Genomic DNA, 26,512 nt, shown 5'->3' with positions numbered 1-26,512 from the left:
AGAGATGATGTGCATAGGTTATATGCAAATACTATGCCATTTTATATAAGGGACCTGAGCATCTGTTGATTTTGGTATCCAGGAAGGGTCCTGGGACCTCCCTTATGAATACTGTATTTATTATTATAAGCAATTATAGGTAAAATTACTTAAAATTACTTGGCACAGAGCAAAGATCTCAGTATTTGGCTATTTCCTTTATTACTATTAGCTGACTTGCTAACCTTAGGTAAGACACTTAATTTTTCTGAACTGCAGTTTCCCATGTGTAAAATGCAGATAAATTCCTACTTTGTGTCTTTGCTAGTAGGATTCTATAAACTTCCAGTTTGTAGTTCATTATTGACAAAAATATTTTTCTTGTTTACTCCCCTTTGATTTTAATTGCCTTTTCTATTTCCCATTATTGTTGTTATTTTTAAAAACGAAAGTTATTGTCCTTCTGCTATAATTCATCTGAAGTAGAAGAGTTTGCTAAAAGTGACACGTGCATAACCTTGCCAGCCTGTCTACCTCCGTTAGGTACTGAAATGTTTCCTTCCATACTCACAGAGTCACTCTGAAGGAAGCAGAAGTCAAGGAGGCTATGGTCGCAAGCAACAATAGAAATGGGGTGCAGCATACTTGTGCAGCACGGGCTGGTCCCCTTTTGCTAGTAAGCTTCTGAGACTGTTCTCTTGTGTGGATGATGAGCTGTGCATGTCAAAGGCTTTGACTTGGCTCCCAGAGGGCCCCTGACTGGCCATCTCAGGTACTTTCCTGGCTCCCAAACATGTCTCCCTCTTCCCTGAAGATCCCATCTTCCCTTCTGGGCCTCCAAGCCCCCCAAGTCAGTCAGACACTTGCTCTATATATCTGTCCAGATTGAGGAGCCAGGGCACCTGCCTTTTCTATTTTCTCTTCAGTATTTACTCAGACTTGCAATTCATGTTCTGTTCAGCTCAGGAACTTCTGTTTAACCAAGTTTGGAAATGTTTAACAGTCACTCTCAAACCAATGGCAGTGTCATTGCCTGTTAGGCAAACAGGAGATACAGAGAAGAAAGAAAAACTCAGCAGTGAAAGTGGATATACCAGGAACGTCTGTCATCACTTACATAAGGCCAAAGTAGCACTTTATTGTCTTCTTTGTTTGCAGTGCCTGGGTCACTGAATCTTGGCCACAAAAACTCATCTGAGGAATCCTGTTAGCTCTGTATCTTAGGAAGGTGAGCAGTGAGAGCACAAACATACCCAAGCTTTTACTGTGCTTCTAACACACCATGTAAAATTTCGTATAAAACCTTGGTTCAAGCCAGGTGCCAGTGGCTCACACTATAATCCTAGCTACTCAGGAGGCAGAGATCAGGAGAATCGTGGTTCAAAGCCAGCATGGGCAAATAGTTCACAAGAACATATCTTGAAAAAAACCCTTTACTAAAAAAGGGCTGGTGGAGTGGCTTAGGGTATAGGCCCTGAGTTCAAGCCCCAGTACCAGAAAAAAAAAAAAAGACCTTGGTTCAAGAAAGCTGTTCATATCATTCAACTCAAAGCTCATATTTCTAAGTATATATTATGTGCCTACTCTGAGCTAGTGTCTATAAAAATCATGGATGACCTTAGTGATTCCTGTGAACTCTGAAGACACTGTCTAATTTAATCTTCAGTAACACCAGCAAGTGGTTATAACTATTACCATGATTCCCCTGAGGAAGAAACTGGAACTTTCTTGGTCACAGAACAAGAAAGTGCAGGGCTGGGACCAGATGGAAAGCCTGCCTGTTGGAAGACAAATACTATGTGCACAACCTCTCAGTTATATCATCTCATTTAACCTCTAGGTTGCCTTTTGGAAATTTCGGTTAATAGACCACCTTAAGCGAAGAAATAGGCAAGAAAGTCCTCAGTAGCTGTGTGCATTCACATAAAATGGATTTTTTTTTTTTTTTTTGCTAGTGATACTTAGTTTGAGCTGAGAGCTCTACCACTTAAGCCACAGTTCCAGCTCTTTTTTACTTTAGTTTTTCTTCAAGTAGAGTCTTACACCTTTTGCTTGGCCCAGCTTCAGACTGTGATTCTCCTACCTATTCTTCCTGCATACCTGGATGACAGGTGTGTACCATTGTGCCTGTCTAACTAACTTTTTGCTTGGGTTGAACCTCAATCCTCCCAATCTCCCCCTCCCCAAAAGATGAGATTATAGGCTTCAGCCACCATGGCCAGTCCCAGATTATGTATGAAAAAATGGCCTCTTATCCCATCACTCCTATATACATAGTTATCTGACATTCCAAATGCAGACAAACTATAAGAGTTTCTAAAAGGAAACACACAGGAATCATGGAAAGCAGGGATGAGGGGCGTATGATAGTGATGGGGGAAAGACAGAGATGTTACCAACAAACTAAAAGGAAACAAACATTAGAGTACATCCACGATAGCACAGATCTCATTTGTCCTGTATCACACTGAACACCTAGTATCTAGACTAGCACATCATTGTTGACAAACAAAGAAAGGTATGTTTGCAAAAACAACAGAGTAGCAATGGTACCTTTTGGTAGGAAAAAAATGATCTCTCGAAGAAGGTTCCTTGCAAAGGTAGATCCAAATATACTTCTAGGAAAAAAATAGATTGTATGGTCTAGTTAGTTATATATATACTTCATATTATATTCCAGTCTTCCATCTTTGCTATGCAACTGGAGATATATTGCTTAATTAAGAATGCTGTTTAGCATGTTCTAACCCTATGTTATCCCTAATTTTGATCAGAAAGGCTTTCTTATATAACACTTGAAAATATGCTTGGAAGTTGCATTCTAAGGCAGACAGGAGCACACTCTCTGAACTCTAGTATAGGGCCAGAAGTGTACATCTCTGATGATCCTGAGGTCTATACTATTTTAGAGCTAGTCCAAAAATATTTATGGGCTATATAATTTATTTCATAAGGCAGGAAAATCTGACAGAAAATTTAAGGTTATATTTAATAATATAAAGATGTATGTTTTGGTACTTAAAATGTTAATACTTTGGAAATTTAGAAAAATAATTTTGCGAGGCTTCTGCTTCCTACCCAGCAGTCTGGACTGTATGGATGTCAAAGCTGTTCTTGACATCTCATTGCCCATGGGGAGCCTGGAAGGAGATCCCGGGAACCAATATGAGGCCGGGGAATGTACTCCCTCCTGTGCCCTACCTACTCACTTGAACTGGCTGTATGTCTTGACTGAACAATTTTCTCAGTAAGGTTCTCGCCGCATGATTTGCTCTGAGTTCCAAAAACATCTACTTCCTTTGTCCTTTCTGTGCTGTACAGCCTCACTGCTGCTGATCTGAGATACTGCACCATTTTCCTATGGCCAGCTCACACTTTTGTAAAAAGTTCTTTCAATTAAATCTTCTTTGAGTTATACTAGTTGAGTATACCAGTGGTTTCCACGATATTGTTTATCTCCTTCTGGAGCAGCTGTTATTTGTAAATCTGAGTTTGGGGTCATCTCAACAATTTATTTAACTTGATAAATATTTTATTTTATATCAGTTTAAGGACATTTTTTAAAAAATCTAAAGAACTAAGCCCAATTCTAATAGCAAACCATAATGATTAGGTGCAGAGACTCTGGGATGAAAGTCCTGAGTTTTAATTTTCGTTCTGTCTATGTCCTTAGACAAGTTATTTCGACCCTCAGACTCCAAGTGTGTCAGTAAAAGATAAAAATAGTAGATGATGTTAAGATGGTTATGAAGATTTTGAAAGTTAATTTTTATAGAACACTTAAAACAGTGTCTGACACATATTAAATGCTAAGGATTTTCATGAGACAGTATGATTTTATTGAGGACCTAGACTGTTTTAGGCAGTATGCCAAGTATTTTACCCAGTATCAAATATTTTAGAATACTTTATTTAATGTGAACATATTTTATATAAGCATATAAATATATAAATAAATACAGTACAATACTTTATACTTTGTCATATTTTATTCTGTTTAATCCTCAGGACAATGCTGTGAAGTAGATATTTATACAATTATGCTGTGAAATAGATGTCATAGTATTTTATAGCTCATTGAAGGTCAGAATAATTAAATCATTTACACAGTCCACATGGTAATTAGGTAGTAGAGTCAAGCTTTGTAAGCAGACTGGAATTATACCTTGTTACTTTAAATAATGCACACACCATATACATGCATATATACAACAAACATATGTTATATATAACATGTTATATACTAAATATAATACTTAATGCATAAGATTCAAATCTGAGCCTGGCACATCTCAGATGATTACTAAATGCATTGCTTCATCTCATTACCAATTCCAACTTCACTGCTCTTTCCACTTTACTACAATAATGCCATCTTATGTTTAAAGCAGTAAAATAAACTTCCTGGAGTTTCTATGAAATTTATCTGTACTGCACAAATTTTCCCTTCTTCTCACTATCCCAAGATTACAAAAGTATAAAATTATCAACATATTCAGAGAAATATATAATTTAGAGTTTTTTCAACACAAAAGTTGTTAACTGAGAAGATTGTGGAGGGCTATAATTGTTGCCATGAATGTGATGTGTACCAGATAACAAGATCAAAGCAGATCAGGAGACGGGCCAGATGACACACTAAAGAACTCTGCCTATTTTCAAACTAACTGATGGATAATGTGAGAGTTTCTGTGGAATGTTTTTGAATGTTCTACATGAATATGTTAAATGCTGGAAATTTTATCAGTGAGTCAGATAGCTTTGGTAAAACAAAACTTTGTTATAGTACCACTCACCTAAAGCATTAATATTATATAATGATAATTAGGAATTCAGTTAAAAGGAAACTTTTCTAGAAACCATTATAGAATTTATCCATACCACTGATATGCCAGTCTTCCACATGGAATTTGAGATTAATTTATGAGTTAAAAATGTTTTTATTTAAAAGTTGATATTTTGTGTATTCACTCTGCTGTGTTAGCAAAGGATTTAACTGACTAGAAAATATCATATAGATAGCAAGCAGCAGAGGTTGGATTTAAATAAAGGTCCTTTTATCTCTAAAACCCATGTCTTTCTGTTTGTAGTATACTGCCTCTAACTGCATTTTTACATATACGTTTTTTCTTTTTAATACTATAAGAATGACTATCTCACTATCTGTAAGTTTTGTGCTTAAACATCTGGGGTGGTATTTACTAGCCAGAGTTATACATTTCACCATTTATTACCTATTTGTATCGTCCTTAGAGTATTTGTATATTTATTTATCTAAAGGCTTATTTTATTCCTAGAGGATCATAAATGATTTGCCGAAGTGGTTTCTTATGTCTGTCAGTTTCTCCCTTCCTTTTATCACATTAAAAAGGCTTTTCTATTTAATAAACAAAAGGAAGAAAAATAAGCTCTGTTTTCTAGCACCATTGTGGTGTTACTGAAAAGTGTCTTTGTAATCGACCCTTTTTCTTTTCAGTTTCTTGACTAAACATAACTTTAAGAATAGTGATTTATTATAACAGCTATATTCTTTTACTTCTTTCTGATTTAATTGACCTAATTTTTAAACTAAAGTCAAAATGCTTAACATGTTTTTGTTCCATATTGTCACTAATGGCATCATTTTAAATCTTTATTGGAACCACTATGTTATAAGGCTTTCTATGGCCTACCTTGCTATACCTTTTGTTTCCCTGGTAATAAGGGTTGATTGAACTACATTTCCAAAAGAAGCCAATGATTGATTCAGCCTTTGTCCCCAAAGAACACTTGAACAGCAGATGAGAAAACTTCTTTATTTACTTTCAAATTCTCCCACTTTGAAATTCTCCCCAGGAGCAGAATCTCTGACCTCAGGCTGGGGTCTTCTAGTCCCCTTTAATTCTGACTTCAAGTGCTGACAGAATTATATAATAGTTGCTGAAGCTCTGTGGATTTATGGACTAGCAAGTCATTTGTTATAAATCAGAGATAAGGGGGAGCCTCAGTATCAAAGGGAAAGTCAGAAGCTCTCATCCTGTGAGCCATAACTCAGATGTTAACTGAGGATAACTCACAAGTATGAACATTAGATAAGTTTCTGTCTGTAGAGTCTGGCCTTGCGCTCAATTCTTGTAGGTAGCTTTACCCCTTTGAGAGATAAAAGTATTTGATAATTTCCTACAAACTAACGTGTTATGGTGGGGAAAAGCCAAATTTTTGTACATTTATTATACATTATTATTTTAGAATATTAGCACCTCTTTTTCAGACCCTCTTACCTTGACATATGCAGTTCATGTTTGGAAAGCCAGGAAGTACCTCTAAGGAGTGATTTTATTAGAAGATCAATTGCTTGATCATACCACTAAGAGTATGGAAAAGAGATGTTTCTTCCAGGGAGAAGGATTCTATATAAATGAACCCATACACATTAGATGGAACATTATACATCATTACTTTTCAAATAATAAACAGCTAATTGTTAGAAAAAATTCCTTGTCAAGTGTGTAAATGATTAGCCAAATCCTAGAGCCTCAGAAGCAATTACCTTGACCAGAAATAATCCAAATTGGGACTATATAATAATTCAAATGACAATGACATTCAACAATAGTTGTTGATACCAGCTTTCGTCATTAGTTGCCTTTACTTTTTGTTCAAATGACAACGTATAATATTTAAATGGGTTGACTCATCTTTTGCCATTTGAGAGCTGCATGTCCTCGGATAAGTTATTCACTCTCCCTATGACTCAGTTTTCTCACACTTATATAAAGGTAGCATTACTATTAACTTCAGAAGAGTGTTATAAAGATTAAGTTAGTTATTTTAAAGTGCTTAGGACTAAATCTTTCCCAAAGTAAACGGTATGTTGATGCTTGTTCAATTACCACAGATTATCGCTCTACTTATAATGTTTGTGAGTCTTTTGTTCAAAGATAGTGTATTACATAATCATCCCTGCTGACAAAGGATGTTTTGTCAGGAGAAAATGATGCCATTTGGTATGGGAAACTGAAAGTTAAACATATTCCCTGAGAGGTAATAATATTGTAAAAGTTGAACTTCCAATTTAATCTTATTTTAACTATAAAATTCTAAATTATTGCTTTTTTTAAATCCCTATGAGCATGGACTGCTCATACACACACACACACACACACACACACACACACACACAGACATACACATGCACACACAAACACATACAAAGAAAAAGGATGAATTAGAAGAGAGAAAGAAAGAATAAATAAATGCACATATACATACATTTAATACCCAAAATGGCATAACAAAGGATTAGACACAAAGGGGTAGGAACCAATGAATATTTGCTTTAAAATGAATTAAAATCATTCGGGTAGCTGTCAAGATACTTTATTTTGTCTGTAACTGGAGTAATTATAATCTTTGCCTTTGCTGTGTAGACATGACCTTTGAGTTTCAAATATCTCTCTTTGCTGAACTATTATAGGAGACTTTTTGAAAATGAAAATCAGAATGCTATATTTATATTGACTAGAAATACAGTAAAATGTAAACAACTTATTCACATGTTACATTTAAGTAATGTTTACAAAATAATATCATAAGAATTATAATTCCAACAAACTACAATGTAAGCAATTGCATATTCACTTAAAGACAATAAAACTAAAAGAAAAAATTCCAAGATGATTTTAAAAGAGAGATAAAATAAAATTGAAATGGAAGCAATTTACTATTGCTTTATTCACTTATAAATATACTGCATTTGTAAAATATTATCTGAACTTTAATTCTATCAAGCTTCTATATAAATAACAGTAAAATAAAAAACAAATAAGTTAAAGAAAGTGAAATGTTTCTTTAGAAAGAAATGAAAGAATTTTGCTGTGGTTTAGGATCTTCAAGTAGACTCATAGGATGACTGAATTTTTCTACAGCGTGTGGGAACAGGAGGAAATATTCAGTGCATGGTGTAGAGACATCTCTTGTTGCTAACGGAATACATATTAGGCTTATCTCTCCATGAATATTTTGGAGATAGTCTGATTCACTATGCATTGGATGGAGAGGAAGACGATACTTCAGCTATCTTAGTTTAATGCTCCTGCTGTTTTGGTGATCTGATAATCCAGAATATGATGGTGGTCCTCTCACATATTTGATATATGCTCTACGTTAAACATCAGGGCATACAAAGCCCTTTTAATCTAGATGATTAAATTTAACATCTGCCTCATTGAATTTTTTTCTGTTGCACTTTTTTTTCTTTGAGTATTTTACTCAGTCAACAGAGCTTTCAATTAATTAGTGTAGTTCCTTTGCCTCATGGAAAATCATTTGACTTTAATGTAAAATTGCTTATTTTTTATTTTTCTGTAAGAATTTTTGTGTAATTTCTGTATGTGTGCAGCTGTTCACAATTATGTCTGGTTGTCTCATTTTCTTGGGACAGAATCTCCCCTCTAAGAAAATGGTAAATTCTCTGTTGAATTAATACTGCTACACATTTTACTTCACTTTCTCAATGAAAGTCAGAAATGACAAGATTTGATAAAGTCTCAGAATTCAAACTGTTTCAATATCAGTTTCAAACTGTATATTTTCTGTCTCCATTGAAGTCAGTTTTAAAGTTTTTAAATTATCAGTTTGGAGAGTATTACTTTGATCAGTAAATTTCTTATACATAAGAAGAGCATATTTGAGGGGATAAAAATTATAGAAAATAATTTCACTAAATGTTGTTGTTTCAAAAAGAAAAGTTTCCAGTTGATAGAACCGTTATAGCCCATGCTTCCTATGACTTGTTACGTGAATGTAGCTGAAGATGCTTTCTCAAATGTAAACAAGGCTTGGCTAGTTTTCTCATTGTCTACTTATATAAACATTGCCTGTGATTATTAAAATATTATTAACATCAGGTCACCAGTTAAATAAGTCACTTTATTCACTGTGGCATCTGCAGAAAGCAGCTGGGTTTCATTTTTTCGTGTGTTTGTAACAGGAAATGTGCTTGCCATTGTCCTATTGTTATCAGGTCATCAACTTTTAAGCCAACAGTTGCTCCTTTCTATTTTACAAAGTAGTTCAGTGTTAGACAATCATTCTCCAAGGACTTAAGTTTTTACATGTCTGTGGAGTAGCTCTGTGTGTGGCTGTATGTATCAAGGGGAAAGCTTTAATGTCTCTGTTATTGATCTGGCAGTTGATCTGCTTATTCAATGGAATGCTGGCAATCTTATTATCTGTTGCTTTGGTGGGAACCCATAAGATATTACTAATCAGAGCCAGGGATTGCCATAATATTCACTTCTTATTTCTCTTTGCATATGATGAAAGATGGCAACAATAAAACACTCTTGTAAAGTGGTCCTTTATTCTATTATATTTAATTATAGGAAAGAAAAAAATTAAAGGTAGTTTTGAATCCTATGATATATTTCACCTAAATAAATCAATCTATTCAAAGATATGTATATACAGCATATGTATTTATGTATAAGCAGAATTTTTGTTTATGTCTGTGTATACAATATCCTTAACTCTTTTCATTATAGGACAGAATCCAAATCTAGGAAATCCTCTTAAAGGGGATTATCTTTTAGCATATTTGAGTCAATTTTAGAAAAGGAAACCACAAGCTTGATTAAATTACCAATTTTATTTGATTTTGTTTATTTTTAATAAAATTTGTGATTTTTGTCTGGCTCAAATTCAGGCTATATGCTTACATTTTAGAATATGCTCATCAACAAATTGCAAACTTTTATAGCCTCCACCATTTTGGAGTCATCATCCTTTTGTTAAACCTTTTACAACATCATGAAAAAAAATCAAGAAAATCTCATTGAACAAAACTTCATATAACATTTGTTCTTATATTTTTTGGTGCAAATGTATCTGGAAACAAATAGATGCCTGGTGTAAATCCAAGCATTTTTATTCAAACTTGTTTTTCTACTGTTGGTTTGAGAATATCAAATGTCCTATATATTTACTCACTAATGTTTTCTCAGTTCCTGAAATAAAATATATGACTAGAAGAGGAAAGAATACTAGATCATCATAAAATCATAGTAATGCATAGGCTTTTGAATTTCATTGTTATTGTTAGTGTCATATAAGTATTTATAACATTATTTTGTATTCAATATGTTCCTCCATGTACAAGATAGTCCTCATAAAAAGCATAGGCTATATGCAAGAAAGGGCACTGAGAGTGTGTTTATTTTACTGATGAAGACTCAAAACTGAGCTCTGGTTCATGTATACCCTCTTATGAGATATCTGGTCTGTCCATAATCATATGAAGCACTAGTCTTTACACTATTTCTCTGGGAAAATGTTGAAATTTTGTTTATGAACTATTCTAATGTATAAGCATCCTCATTGATCAATACTTTAGAACTAAGCCATGTTTTTTGATGGAAATTCAAGTCCACTTCTTCACAACTGGATTCATGAAATATGAAAGAAATTTTTATTTTCCAAATAGTATTTTATATACTTTCAGCACTTTAAAACAATTTCTAGCCTTTTGCTATCTTTTCAACTTTTTGTTTAATTTTAAAAATAATAGACCTGGGAATAAACAACAAAGAAAGTGAATGACCTCTGCAATGAAAGCTATAAACCTCTAAAGAAAGAAATTAAAGACATCAGAAGATGGAAAGTTCTCCCATGCTCATGGATTGGTGGAATTAATATTGCAAAAATGGCTATACTACCAAAAGCAATCCATATGCTCAATGCAATCCCCATTAAAATTCCAATGACATTCCTCACAGAAATTGAAAAATCAACTCTACAGTTCATATGGGAGCACAAAAGACTGAAAATAGCTAAGGCAATATTTGAACAAAAAGAGCAATGCTGGAGGTATCACAATACCTGACTTCAAACTATACTATAAATAAAAACATTATGGTGCTGGCACAAAAACAGACACAAAGAACAATAGAACAGAAGACCCAGACATCATTCCACACAGGGACAGCCACCTGATTTTTGACAAAAGTGCCCAAAAAAAATACAATGGAGAAAAGATAGTCTCCTTCAACAATGTTGCTGAGAAGAAACTGAATATCCATGTGTGGAAGAGCAAAACTAGATCCATGTCTTTCACTCTTTGCAAATATCAATTCAAATTGGGTCAAAGAGCTTAATAAAAGGCCTGAAAGTTTGAAACTACTTCAGGAAAGAGTATGAAATACACTGGAACATTTAGGCATAGACAATAACTTCCTAAATAGCATTCCAATGGCTCAGCAATTAAGAGAAAGAATTGACAAATGGGACCACATGAAACTAAAACGTTTCTGCACAGCAAAGGAAACAGTCCATGAATTGAGAGAAAACCTTTGCCAGCTATATATCTGACAAAGGATTAATAACCAGAATTTACAGGAAACTCAAAAATGTAAACTTTCAAAGAGTCAATGACCCAATAAAGAAACGGGCAAATGAACTGAACAGAAATTTTTCAAAGGAAGAAGTCCAAATTGCCAGAAAACACATGGAGAACTGTTCATCACTCCTGGCCATAAAGGAAATGCAAACCAAACCCACTAAGATTCTACCTCACTCATATTAGAATGGCTGCCATCAAGAACACAAGCAACATCAAATGTTGGTGAGGATGTGGGGAAAAGGAACCCTCAAACACTGCAGGTGGAATGTAAATTAGTACAACCACTATGGAAAACAGCATAGAAGCACCTCAAAAAACTAAAAATAGATGTACCATGTGATCCAGCAATACCACTCCTTGGCATATATTCTAAGGAATGTAAGTCAGAATTCAATAATGACACTTGTACAACTATGTTCACTGCAGTATTATTCACAATACTCAAACTATGGAAGCAGCAAAGATGCTCTACAATTGATAAATTGTTTAGGATAATGTGTGATATATAAAAAATGGGATATTATTCAGCCACAAAGCAGAATGGAATTTTGACATTGGCAAGTAAATGGATGGAACTGGAGAATACCATGCTAATTAAAGTAAGCTAGTTCAGAAAGACAAAGGTTGCATGAGTTCTCTCCTATGTAGAAGAAGATAGTTCCAAATATAAATGCAAGCATTATCATGTGTGTGTGTATATATATATATATTTACATATATATGGACATATATGTATATATATATATGTTTCCAAAAATGGGACTGTTAGAGGAGACTCATGAGGAGTAATGGAAGAAAAGAATGAAAGAATGATAGTGAGTGAATAATATTGAAATACATCACATCTGTGTAGGCACAAACCACAGCAAAACACACTGAAAACTGTAAACAATACAGGGTAGAGGGAAAAGGATAAAGAAGCATAATACAAGAGAGTTGACTGATTAAAGTATAATACATTTACAGGTAATATAAACAAATAATGAACAGGCACTAAAACAATGGACAGGAATGTGAATCAGGTCATGCTGAGGGAATGCTAATAGCAGAAGGGGAGGGTAAATGAAGAGGGTAAAGGAGAGTAAATGTAGTTGACGTACTTTTTACACATGTATAAATATGGAACACTGAAACCTGTCAAAGTCATTTTAAGAAAGAGAGTGGGGAAGAGGGAGAATAATGGAAGGGATGAAGCAAACAAGGGTACAATATATGCATATATGGAAATGTCACAATGAAACCCCCTGTATGACTGTCATGTGCTAATAAAGTTTCAATAAATGAAATATACAAGAGTTTCATGTTCAGTTAGCTACATTTTGTTTCTCCCATCTACTCTGCCCTCAGTATTTGTTTCTCCAATTGATGTTATGCACTTGCCCAAACTCTATTTAGAACCGTTTAACATTCAATATCCTAACTGACTTTCTATGCTATGCAGAAATACCCCCTTAGTCTGATATTCAAAACCTTGACTTTTCTAATCCAACATACCATTGCAACCTTATTTTTTTCTATTCTTATTAAGACTTACATGTAATTGAGCTTCAGCCTGAACTAGGATTCACTTTAATATTGTCATATTCACAGTGAATAAGTCTTCCTAAAGGCCAGGACTCAATCATCTGTAATGCTGTCATGGCACACATATTTGTATTGCAGGATTTCTAAACTGGTGTGAAAGCCCCAGACTGTACAGAAATTTTGTATCCATTATACACAACGAAAGGGTGGAGGACTCCAAACTTTGTGGTTTCAAAAATTGTTGAGGTTGCTCTCCCCAAGGATCTTTTGTTTAAATGGGTAATATGTATGTTTATTAACTAGAAATTAAAACTGAAAGTTATTAGCTCACTTAACTATTTTATTTATTTGAAGTAATTTAGACCATTAACTCATTTAAATTAATGATAATAAACTCATTCTATGTTTATATGTATACATATTTTCATTAAAGTAACCATATTCTAAAAAATATAATGGAAAGAGTAGCACTATACTAAGATTTTGAAAATCTTTGATGTTTTGCTTAACAGAATATAGCTAGATCCTTATATTTATTGCTGAATTTAATCATTTTTAAAACACATATCATGCAGCCTTTAGAAAACTCCACTATACACTTGTGAAGAAATGAGAGTGAAAAAAGTAAATAGCTTCTGAAATTATGATGAGTATTGCTTTGAGTTGGTAAGTCCTCTGAGTCTTAGGCACCCCAGAAGGTCTTTGGAACACACATAATGAGCAAGTTATTAAACTTCTTCTGCCTCAGTGTGCGCTTTAAAATAAAATCAACACAATTTAAACATGCATTTTCTTCAACATGGTATATGTTGCCTCCATCCCCATCACTGTTATGCCTGACCATGAACTGGTTAGCACTAGACTATTTATTATTGCACTAAGGTGAAGAAATCTGGAAGATAAAAGAAAAGAGAGGACTATTGAGATGTTTCCAGTGACCCCCCAAACTGAAATGAACAAACACTGAACTTCTTTAATAAAAATGTGGAAATGTGTACCAAAAATAAAATAAAACACCTTTCTCTTAGATGTTTTTTGAGCATTAAGTGAATTAATACATGATTCACTATTACAACAGTGCCTACCTCTGGAAAGAGTCAATTTTGTGGCAAGGACCATATATTTTTCTCTAATGGGGACTGATCAGTGTATTACTAATTTTCAGTGTCTTTTCTTTTTTTGATGGTGCTACGTTTTGAACTCAGAGCCTCACATACTAGGCAGGTGCTCTACCATTGAAACCACTCCGCCTTTTCTTTTATAAATTAGTACTTACTCATTTTAAACACAGCAATATGTGAAATGTCTTTGATATTAAGACTTTAGGCAATGTTAATCCCTTGATAATCATTTAAGTGTAGATAATTGATATTCACATTTGTTATAGCTAAATTATCGACAGGGATTTCAATATATATCTAAAAAAAATAAGAGCAAGGGCCAAACATTTTTAATAACCTATAAAATTTTATTCATTCCATGCATATGCATTAGACTTCCTTAAGGAAGATGTCATACTTAATTAAATACTTCCCTTTTTGCTAGGTTAAGAGAAAATAAACAACTGTAAAATTCATTCATTTATTTATCATTCATTTATTGCTATAGTCCAGGTGATCTACCAAGCTCCAATTAGTAATATGAATTTGAATAAGAAAATAAAATCTCAGTCTCATTTTTTTGAGTTAAAAAAGTAGGCGATTGTCTAAAATATCTCAGTACTAATACTCTGTTATTCTCATTATAAATCTATTTTATTGCAATTTGAACATGCCATTTAGATGAGGAAATGATCATTCTATTACAACATTTTTATTTCATTGTAATTATTTCTTTCAATCTGTCAACCCATGGAACTACAGGCACTTTTTTGAAGTGTGTTTTTTGTTTGTTTGTCATCTCCCCCACACTAAATGCTAGGGATCAAATCCAGGGCTCTAGGCATCCTAGGCTAGAGCTCTACCACTGAGCCACATCCCAATCCCAGCTACAAGTATCTTGAAGGCAGTGCTGCTGAGTCTTCTTTATCTCTGTGTTCCCAGAATATTTCATGCAAATTTTGCTGAATGTTAAATATGTTTTAAAATTACATTTGTAATGGCAAATATTCCTCCAAGACTTTTTACTATGCTTCTTAGAATCCCCAATTGAAACAGAGAGGTAAGACTATTTTTCTGGGCACATGTCAAAGAATAAAGATAAATGAATGTTTTATAAAGGTTAAATGTTTTTGAACAAGGGCTGTAATGAGTTGTACTTTTTACATATGGAACAATGGTCACATCGTTAACTTTACTTGTATCCGGTAGATGGCACCAGCACCTAAAATAAAAATCTTAGTTTGAGGAGAAACAACTATGCAATGTAAGGTAATGTATATGCTATCTTTAAAACTAAACAGATGTTACAAAATGCAAGAAAATATTATGCAAATATTCATATCACTTAAATGGATATTCATATTCACTTAAATGGATAATGAAATTAAGAAGTATTTACCTTTTAAAATTTTTTTAAATTTTTGTAATTCATTACAATTATTTTAAAAAGTAAAAGAATTATTGACAACAGAAATTCAGAATATCTAATCAGGCAAGGGAGCCTAAGATAGAATTGAAAACACACACACAAAACACAAAAGGTGATAGGTAGTAGTTAAAGCTTTTGAAGTTTTCTCCATTTGTTCAGGGCTTGGATAGAGATGTAATTAACATTAAATTTTGATAACTCAATTTTATTTTTTATGTCTTACTGCTCAAACTTGATCAAGGCAAGTGTGCCAAAAATTTAGCATTTGTTAATGCATATTAAATTGCATTATGGGTATTTATTATATTGCTTGTGTGCTTCTCTCTGTTTTCAATTTCTTAGTAAAAAATCCCTTTGCACATGAACTGAAAAAAAAAAAAAAAAGGAAAAGACTAGGCAGGAAGAAAGAAGCACAAACTGGGGGATTATTCAGCAGAAAAGCTCTTCCATTGTCAAGACAGACTCCAACATGCTTTTTGGTTATATCTTCTTTGTAAAATTCATAAAAAATAAAGGCCATTAATTTCCCCATTTCTTAAGATGCCTCTTGTCTTTGTTATACTTTAGTAGCACCCCGATTATTTATAACTATCAAAGAAACATACGTCAGGTAGTGTTAGAGATTAGAGAAGAAAAAACAGTACTTTTGAGAAAATTAATGTTGTTCAAAAGTTTTCTAGACATTGAAAGCCTTGGTTCATAATCATAGCCTCCTCTTTCCTGAATATTATGTTCTTTTCCCCAGTGGGGTGATAAACACTTTCCCTTTTCTTTTAAAATCTAAAATAAGCAAATGTTTAATGACAATTTCTTTAAAACACCATTTTCCTTCCTCCCTCTCTTCATTCCTTCCCTCCTTTCTTTTTTATAATACAGAGTTTCACTATGTAACTGGGACTGTCCTCAAACTTGTGATTCTTCTGCCTCCCTCTCCCAGTGCTATAATTCTTTGATTTTTTTAATCTCTTTATTACCTTTCTTTTCTATTACATGAAACTATAGTATCAGATAAATTATGAATCAAGGCTCCCAATATCAAGAAAATTTTTGAATGACGTTAATTTTCTTAAGTTAAATTTCCGCAATGAGATCACTTTTTAACTATGATAAATTCACAGTTTTTCTCAATCCGTTTTCCAAGTTTTATGGATATTACTAGTTGATTAAAAATGCAATGCCTATAAAAGGAAACAGGATATCCTAATATATTGAGCAGTATGATAATATCATTAATATAATACCTAATCTCATTTTATTCAATTAAATAAATCAGAGATGGGGAAACAATACTAACAGTGTTTGTGTTCCCCATCAGGATCTCTACTAAGATGTTTAAAAAAATATCTGAGAAGCTTTTTATATAAAGAGATTTTCAACCATGCTTTTGATTAAATGAAGTGATTGTAAAAATTTAAGAGTGGAAATGACGGAAATTTGTTGATTTTTAAATTCTGTAGTTAGATCATGGTGTCTTAACAAGGAATGGAACTGTCTCGTCTCAAAAGTGGGACTTCCTAGAATCCAAGTGATTTCTCTTTCTCTTTACCCCATCTGACTCAGTGATTCACCTATTCCCACTTCGGTGGCTGGCATCAGTATCTCGAGTAAATTGAAGAGAAGGAATGAACGGAAGAACGTGTTAAAATGAAGAACGAGTGCCTTCAGGTAGGAGAAGGAACCACGCAATTTACTATTGAAAGTTAAATAAAAATATTCTGTATGTTCATGTGGTCACGAGTATGCAACATGTATGCAGATAAGACTTTAGATTTAATTATTTCATATTCATCCATAGAAGAACTTATTGGTTATTGGTGTTTTAAGACAGTTGAGTCTCTATTCCGATATTATATGATTTCTTAGGCTTATCCATATAAGCAAATACATGTTATATTTTCCTTTGGAATCTTATGTTTTTCTGCTGTTTTTTCAGCTTTGATTTGTTACGAAAATAAGCACATGGTCTTAAATCCAGTGTTTTAAATAATCATGCTGAAACTCTTAGAAAGGGAGGCATTTCCCGCCCTCTGCCTCACTCTGCTCTTCGTGTTCAGTGGCGAGGTATGGTGCTGCCACCTGGAAGCGGAGCTGTTACCGAAGGAAGTAGATCGCGGAGACCAGGTGGACCAAGGTTGGGAAACGTGGGCAGAGCCTGCATAAATGTTCTGGGTTAAATGGAATTCTGAAAGTTAATGTAATTTTTTTCTGAGGATAAGTTCTTTACTAATTTTTTAAGGTAGAGACAGACACACAAGCACACGGGGGTGGTGGTGGAGAAGACAGAGAACGCGCGCGTGCACGCGCGCGAGAAGCAGAAAGAAACGAAAAATTATTCAAAGTTTTTATTATTGTAATTTATTTTTCTTTCTACTACCACTGATCTGTTAGCACGGCTTTTATGGTTTTACTAACAGTATGGACTAAAATTGTTTTTACGTTTCTATTTTTTTTTAAGGCAATGCAGGAAACCTACCTTAAATTTAAAAAAAACCCAAAAATCTCTTACTGTCTGGAGTATGCTACATTTGCACTAAAATATTGACTAATAAGTCTAAATCTGGCCCATCACATCAAATAAGGGCTGTTTTATAGTCCACCTTGCATTTCACTGCTTGTGAACTCTGAACAAGCAGAATTTGTTCACAGGGTGAAACACATATTTATGGTCCTGAATAAACTGCCCAGATTCAAATCTATTTGTGTGACAGCGCTAGACACAGGCCTTGTGAGGCCCAATGGGATGTGTGTTGCCTGTATTTGCATATCAATGGTCAGATTGCCCTTCAGGAATACTGCTGCCTCAGGACAATGCTGTCTGAGGTGGGGAAAAGAAAACCCATAAAGTTTGGACTTGCTTTTCAATGCCCAGGATTCTTTTCTTTGTGCTTTGGAAAACTGTGTAGCAGGGTCACCAAGTTCCATTTGCCATAGTTTTGTTAGGTTTTAAATGAAAGGAATGAACCTCCACAGAACCCAGACAGACAGACACCACCATGCCACTTTGTGGGAAGGCAGCTTTTTTGGGATGCTGAATCTTTTCTTACTGTATTTGTGGGCTTGGGGCTGCTACTACCTTTCCCTTAGTTTAATGAACCAAAGGAGGTTAGGGATGTAGCTTAGTGTAAACAGCTTGCCTTGCATATGCAAGGCTCTGTGTTTGATTCTTAGCACAGAAGAAACCAAACCCCTTAAACAAACTACTTAGAATGCTTTTCCCTAAAGAAAATAAACACATAGCCCTTTTAGCTATCGAGAAGCCAATCTCAGAGTAAAAAGTTATGTAAAGACCAGGCAGATACAGAGGGATTTTATAAAGTGATGTAATTTTTCTCCCTGGTGGAGTCCCCTAAGGGGGTCACTCCTCGTCTTTCAAGTGGAGTCCAATAGCTTTTTGTTATCCAATGCTGATTTTACTTGGAGAATGTTATTTATTATTTCTGTCTAATAATGCTTTGACCTTCCTGAAGAATTTTTTTTTTCTTTGAGAGAGGGTCTTACTATGTAGCCCAAGATGGCTACAAGCTCATGATCCTCCTGCCTCAGCTTCCAGAGTACGAAGATTACAGGTGCAAATCACAACTCCTAGCTGAGAGAGAGATTTTGATAGAACATTTTACCATCTATTTTAAAGTGTAGTTGATTTAGTTAATTGGAAAGTACCAAAAAACAAAAATAAAGATAAGAAGATGGTTATGTTTTCATAGTGCACTTTCAAAACTACTGCACTTTCAAAAACATCTTTTGAGAATGCTGTAACTTCTAATGTCAGCTTTGGCAGTATTTCTTTTTTTATTATTTATTCGTTTATTCATGTGTGTACACATTGTTTGGGCCATTTTTCCTCCCTGTCCCCAGGCTCCCCTCCCCCTTTGCTTCCAGACAGATCTTGTTCTTGGCAGTATTTCTTATTCACAGTCTTGTGCTATAAATATAGCACTTCCACATAACTATCGTGTACTGTGTTGTTAAAAACTCTTTTTCAGGCCGACTCCACTTTAACTATCTCACATACTGTTTTACTTTTGAAGTTTATTTTTCTTTTTCTATGTAACCCATATATATTTGTGTTTGGATATCCTTTTGCAGCTATCTCAGAAATAACATGTACATTATGCATGCTGTGAATGCATAGCACTGTTGGAAATATTTTAATTGCTTTGATCAGAGCTCTGAACAATCTCAAGATTCTTCTCCTCTTACCTATCTTCCTACTTCTCAGTTTCAAAAAGGAGAAACACAGCACATTATCTAAAAGGATCTCTTCTGATCTCTAGGCACATTTTTATCTGGTAGCATTGATAAAGTAATGTCAGTATCCTTGTGAGAGCTTCACTGTCCTTGATTTCTATATAACATTTGCTATTACCCACCCTTGTCTGTTTTCTTATTTTCTTTTCTGATAGCTCCCCTTTCTTCTTCCTCATCTCAAATAGTACACACAGTCCTGTTCCTTTTTTTCTCAATGTTTTCCAGTGTCTTTAGTCTTTACCTACTATGTAACTCCAAAAATGATGTGACCTTAAATCTAGTTGAGTTGTCTATTTGCTATGTCCATTGGTTATGTATCACAAACCTGATGTCTGAACCCTGATTCTGTACATGATTTCCTGTGTTGGTTTGGTTTCAGTTACTTGAAATTCTTCTCCTCAAAAGGTAGAGCCTAATTCTCTTCTTGAATATGCACCAAGCTTAATATCCCTTCTTATAAATATAATATAGCAAGAAGTGACCATGTGTGACCTCAGAAGCTAAGTCATAAAAGACTTTGCCACTTTTGCCTTGCTTTCTTGTAGGCCATTCATTCTGGAAAAAATGGGCCACTGTATTAGGAGTACAGTCCTAGATGGATTGCTGGGCTAAGGAGGATGAGAGCAAGGTGGAGCATATATGAGCCCAATACAATGTAGGTAGTCAACACCAAAAAGACCCATCTCTTGAAGCAGAGCCACTGAGCTGTTCCCAGTCTACATCAGCACAAACCCAGTAACAATAAATGTTTTCAGCCACTGAGTTTTTCAGTATGTATTATACAGCAACAACTGAATGATTTTTAGCTTTTATTTCTTTAGCTCCATCTTAACTTTTATGTTTTTTTCTGCACAGCATAAGCCAATTACTTCTTTATGTTCCTTTTCCCCTCAATTAACTTACCCATCCCTGCTGATGCATTTTCCATATATCCATATCCTTTGAGGTCCTATTTTTTAACTAATATTTATTATGTTACTAATAACCTATTAAGCTACAATACTATCACTTTTATGGTAGCAATATTATTATTTTCACTTTGAATGTAAGAAAATTGAATTTCAAACAGCGTTTTAAAACTTGTTCAAATTCACATAGGAAGAAAATAAAAAACAGGATTTGAATTTAGGCCTTGGCAATTAAAATATTCAACACTCATAACTGATTCTACATTACTATTTCATCCCCAATGATCCTGTTTTATCGATTCCTACCCACAGACTGCTGACATTCATCTGCAAATGCACTTAATATTCTTATACTGAGTTTTTATAATCATATTTAATAGTTATAATATTAAATGATATAATCATATTACATGAATTTCTTCAACATTTTATAGTCAACCCAACAACAAATTGCAATTTTTTTCTACTCAGTCCATACAGTCTTTCTAAAGAATGTATAATTATCATTTGCTCCATGAGGATAATGAGACTCTGAGGTTGAATAATTTGGTTTGGGTCATTCAGCTATGTATGGTGAAGCTGAAAGAGAATTGTCACCTAACCTGCAGTATGTTTTATTTATGGTATCCCTAGACAACCAATACAAAAGCCAAAATTTTTCACTCCAAATGTCTCTATCCTTAGCTTCTTACATCTATTCCATATTATGATTAATGTTACCTCTCTGAGGACATTGTCTTTGTATTCCCTACTGTATATTATTTGTACAGTAGATCTTTCAATATTTCATAGGCTCCACAGTTTAAATGTGAAAAAGGTCTAAGATGTCAACTTATTCTTCTGTTTAACAACTCAGGTCTGGAGAAGTACAAAGTCTTGGCTAAAAAAGCTCTGTAGGTCGTAAAGAGTAGGTCATGGAATCCAGAGCCCATCTACAGCAACTGGGATTCAGTGTTTCCAGTATTTCACTGGCGAAATGGAAATCTAGTGTTTTACCATCTCATATTTTTGCAACATTGTAGGATGGAACCCAAACTCCAGAAAAACTGAGCAATCAAAACTCTCATTAGAGTAAAAGAAAAATGATATCACATGATATACTAAGAAGGAAGTAGAATACCAGGCTTCCAAGGAATATGATAAAGTAAACATATTTAGCAAACATTTTTTCTTAATGTCTTTCTGTATGAAAATTATTTAAATATTATATTTATATGTGAGAATGAAAGTGTAAACATATTTGTGTGGTTAGTCTAATCCATTCACTGTGGATTTTTCTTTATTTTTCAGAAGGGAACTGTCTCAGGTGGCCCACAGACACGTCAAAGGTGCTTGCATATGTTCCTCCATCTATTAAATCAGGGCATGCAGGTGGCTCACTACTCTGTGGTGGGAACAAAATGTGTAAATGACTGGAGTTGGAATGAGAACCATCAATAAATCTGACTGGAGTTGGAATGAAAACCATCAATAAATCTAGCCCTGTGAAAATAATGATAGGATCTTTGCTATTATCAACAGCTATTTTAAATGCTAAATCAAAAGGATGCCAACTGGTGGCCCTTTTGGTCATCTCAGTAGAGAAGAAAATGATTAAATTAACATGAATCTTCAAATCCATTCCCACTTGGTTGAGAAGTCTGATATTTATCATCATGGCAGCATGTGAGAACTTGCACAGTGGTGATTGGTGGTATTTTCCTTTAATGGATAAATAACACTCATACATTGATAATGCATGCTGTCATTTTAATTCAGTTATTCATTTAAAATTTATACCTATAGTTAGATCACAAAGTTTCAAGCTCTTTCTGTTTCAAAGTTGAAGGTTGATCTTGTGGATGGTAAGAGCCACCAAAATCTACATTGTAGAAGGCAGCCAGGTGCAGGAGAAGCAGCATTGGAAGGGACTCAGGTCACGAATCAACCTGGCTGCATCCCTTGATTCCGTCTCTGTCCACGAAGATCTCTCTTAGCCTCACGGAAATTGTTTTCCTCTTCTGTACAATGTTCACAATTAAGTCTTTGCTTACTGAAGAGCAGGGTGATGAAAATCAATCCTTCCTGTCTCTTTTTCTCATAAAAATGCAATGAATTAAGAAAGGCAGTAACTTATTTTCCTCATTTCGAGTAGAAATGCTTAGCGGTTTTAAATGTTCAAAATAAGGAACCGAGGACAGAGTCGCCATGTTCAGTCATTACATCTACCTTCTGGCTAAAAGAAGAAGTGATTGCTATGTATATGAAGGGGAAGTATTAGGCTATGACGTCTCTATAGTTTAAAATATTATTTTGACAATCTAAATACTTATATATATGTGTATATATTTTATATATATTTACTATAGGTAGATGTTACTGTTTGAGTGGAGAATACATAGAGGTAGAAAAGTACAATGCATGAAAGAGTTTGTTTTGGTTAAAAACACATTTGTTCAAAAGAATGCAGACCATATTATATACCAGTAGTCTTTAAATGCTTTGCTGCTAATTCAGACATTATCTGGTAAACAGTAGGAAATTGTGGGTGCTTCTGAGTAGGCAGGCATATGAATTTATCATGTGTAAGAGTCTTTATAATTCTTGGATGAACCTAAATGTATCCAAGCTACAACTGACTTATTTATTTATTTAATTTACAGTAAGCCTCCTCCCTATCAGCAGATTGATTATGAAACACAGTAAAAAAAAAAAAAGAAAAGAAAAGAAAGAAAACTAAAAGAAATTCCAAAAGCAAAAAATTTTAAATTCCCACATACATTATGCAACTCAGTTGAGCTCATTGGAGAAACTTTCAGTCAGTCCAGCATTATCATCAGTTGTGTTTAAATCATTGTGTGAGCTGCTGAGTGTTTTCCTCCCCTTCATTTTGTGAAAATCAGCTTCCCAAAAGGCAAGGTAAAAGTTACAGTAATCCTCTCAAGCTAAAAAGGGCACATGATTTGCTTTATGTCATGAATGAAAATGTGAGACTTGTTAAAAGGTGATATGTTTTTAGCAGAAGTTGGGCAGCATTATGGAAAAATAAACCAATCATCCACAGTACAGCACTGAGCTCCATGTATCTGGGGCATGCACAGTATTTCTCTCATGGCAGTCTCCTAGAACTCGTACACCCTGAGTGTTGTACTTATTCAATCATTTTTGGTATTAAACTCAAAGCCTTATGCATGACAAACTCATGCCCTACCATTGAGCTACAGCCCCAGACCATTATAAGTGAATCTTTTAAGACTACTCACTCTTCACAAAAGCATTATATGTGTAAATATACCCTGCAAGGGGAGGCCACACAGGGGAGAGATAGAGCAAGGGAAGGAAATAAAAAACTTGAAGTAGTTGATGTGTTCACTGTACAGGAATGAATGTAGAAGTCTTAAATTGGCCGGGGCCACCATGGAAAGGGTACTAGGGTGGAGTGAAGAGGACTGGTAGAGATGAACCAACTGGGCTTGTAATACAAATATACATGAAAACAACACAAGGACTCTCCCTGTACAGTTACATTTATCTCAAACTAGCAAAAACACCATGTTTCTCTTATTATCTTTGATGTTTTTTCTTTTGCAAAATTGGAGAACAAGAGAACAGAACAGGTTCTGCAGGGGGAGGATGATGGCAGGGAAAGGGGTAGGAGGATGAATATGGTGCAGATAATGTATACACATGTATGTAAATGCAAAAATGATACCTGTTGAAGCTCTTCTAGGAATTGGGGGAGAGGGTATGAAAGAACAGTGGAGGGGGTGAATTCAATTATGATATATCTGATACACTATAATATCCTTTGTAAATGCTATAATGTATCAGCACAACAATAATAAAAATGCAAGTATAAAATAAATAAACAAATGTATGCTGCATTTGTTATTGATTTATACAGATATAATCTGGCTGTTTTACTTTTAAGATTCAAGGTCATTGATTACAGTGTCTACTATGTTTTCTGCACTTATTCTGAGTGAAAACTTCCAGCATAATTGGTTGGTGGGGGGATTTAAATTAAATAGATAATACGCATACAACATTATTAAAGCTATATGTCCCCTTCAATCTTTCTTTCCATGTATTTAAGTGATTTTCTACTTTCATGTCATCATTCACCATTCCTTCTCAAACTTGCTTTATAATAACTATTAATTAATTAAAAGCTTCAATGGGACTTGGTTAGGTATTGAAGACTCAATCTGGCATTACTTCAGAGAGAAATGCAATTGAAAAAATGTATATGATACACATACCAGGTGCATGGCAAACCAAGTAAGGGAATGTTTGTGTCATCATGTTGTACTCTGCTAGGAGAGGAGGAACTGATGGAGTCATTTCCTGCTACTTCTTTTCTTCCACTCAGACAAACCAGAGTCCTTGTTGATTTCCTGATAAGGACTGCAACCTAATATAGAGAAAGAATAAGCATGAGTTACTCAAAATCTCTCCACATATAAAGTTCCAATTTATTTGCAGTCTTCAGGGAATGTGTCATTCTATCATCTTAGCATAGCAAATCTTACCCATTTTCAAGACCTCTATATATTTGTGCACAGTACTGAAGATCTTTTGCCACCAAATCTCTTCCTCATGGTTGCGTCTTCTATAGGAGAGAGATGATACTAACTGCAGAAAAATATAAGTGACCCAAAGAAAAGAGGGAGAAGTTTAAAGGAGAGCATTCCAAATTGTCAATGGTGATCCTAGGAACAGGTCAGTATGTTTAAACTGAGATGATCTGAAATAGTTCCAGAACTTTCATACCATGGAGGGGATATGAAAGAGGCCTGGATAGGAATCAGACTGAATGCAGGACAGAAGATGAAGACCATGAGAAAATTTTAGACATCTCAACATGCCAGTGAGGCATGATCCAATGATCCAAACCCACAGAATTAAGCTGATAAAATTTCTTTTGCTATTTTTTAAAAAAGTGTGCATGAAAATGTAACTTAAAAATGTAAGTGCTGTATAGGTCATGGGATCATGCTTTCTTTCTGTCTTTTGCATGAAAAAATTATCTTCTCCATATGCTTATTCCTTATTTAAACATTTCTTGTGATTATTTTTTGGGGAGAAAGTTTGAGTAACTAATGTTACTTGGTCTCTCTTCCATATTAGGGGTTGCAATCTTCTCATCAGATTGTGTCCTATGTCTTGTTAGGTGTTGCAGGACCTAACATAGTACCTTATACTTCTCAGATACTGGGTTCTTTGTATCTAGTACGTTGTGAATGCAACTGAATTGAAAACAATATATTAATTAGTTTCTATTCAGAAGAGATCCTTTCATACACCATTCTGTAAGACAAGGCAGTATTGCATACCACTTTTTTCTCACAATTTTGAATTGATTTGCCCACAAACATGACAGTTATCCAAAGGAATAGTTATAGTACAAATTTCTGTCTGTTACATAGTGATAGTTATGAAGAGAATTTCTCTGAGATCTGTAAAACAGATGGGGTAGACTTGTGGCTCCAAATGTGTGTTCATTATGTCTTCAGAATGCCTTTTCCTTACTCATCATTTTAGAAATCTTTAGTAGCAGGGCACTGCTTCATAAAATATGTAGACATATGAATTTCAGATTTTCATTCACAAAAAACATACATGGAAAAACTCTGCTTATGATTGTTGAGTAAATATTAAGAAAATGGACATAGAAACTTTAGTATGAAATTTTTGTCTAAGAATTTTCTTTGTTTCTTGACCCTAGCTTCCTTGCAGAGATCTATTGAAAAAATATTTGTCTTTCCTTTCTGATTTTTTTATGCTATTCCATTCTCATAAAATGACATTGTCCAATTTATTCTTTTCTGTATGACTTGAAAATTACTGAATTATTTCAAGTTTTCATTATTTTGGCCACCCACATCTTCCTGAGTCTATATGGGGCTGTTCCACAAAACTGCTGCCTCATACTGAAAAAGATGGATGTGATATTGGTTCCTTCATA

At 34.3% G+C, this 26,512-nt stretch overlaps 1 long non-coding RNA gene across 1 annotated transcript in view; it reads left to right on the top strand.

The window, feature by feature from the left end:
- The window catches only part of LOC141410887 (uncharacterized), a 100,414-nt gene extending 75,939 nt beyond the window's left edge, over positions 1-24,475 (top strand). Inside the window, exons 2-4 of the long non-coding RNA XR_012435695.1 lie at positions 16,970-17,074; positions 17,343-17,540; positions 21,856-24,475. This is a non-coding gene — a long non-coding RNA (uncharacterized lncRNA). The remainder of the gene's footprint in view (positions 1-16,969; positions 17,075-17,342; positions 17,541-21,855) is intronic.
- The last annotated feature ends 2,037 nt before the right edge of the window (positions 24,476-26,512 follow it).

Source organism: Castor canadensis, chromosome 9, assembly GCF_047511655.1.
Source record: "Castor canadensis chromosome 9, mCasCan1.hap1v2, whole genome shotgun sequence".
NCBI classification, from domain to species: Eukaryota; Metazoa; Chordata; class Mammalia; order Rodentia; family Castoridae; genus Castor; species Castor canadensis.
The sequence above is the reverse complement of the archived record's forward strand: the minus strand, read 5'-3'. Positions and strand labels throughout refer to the sequence as shown.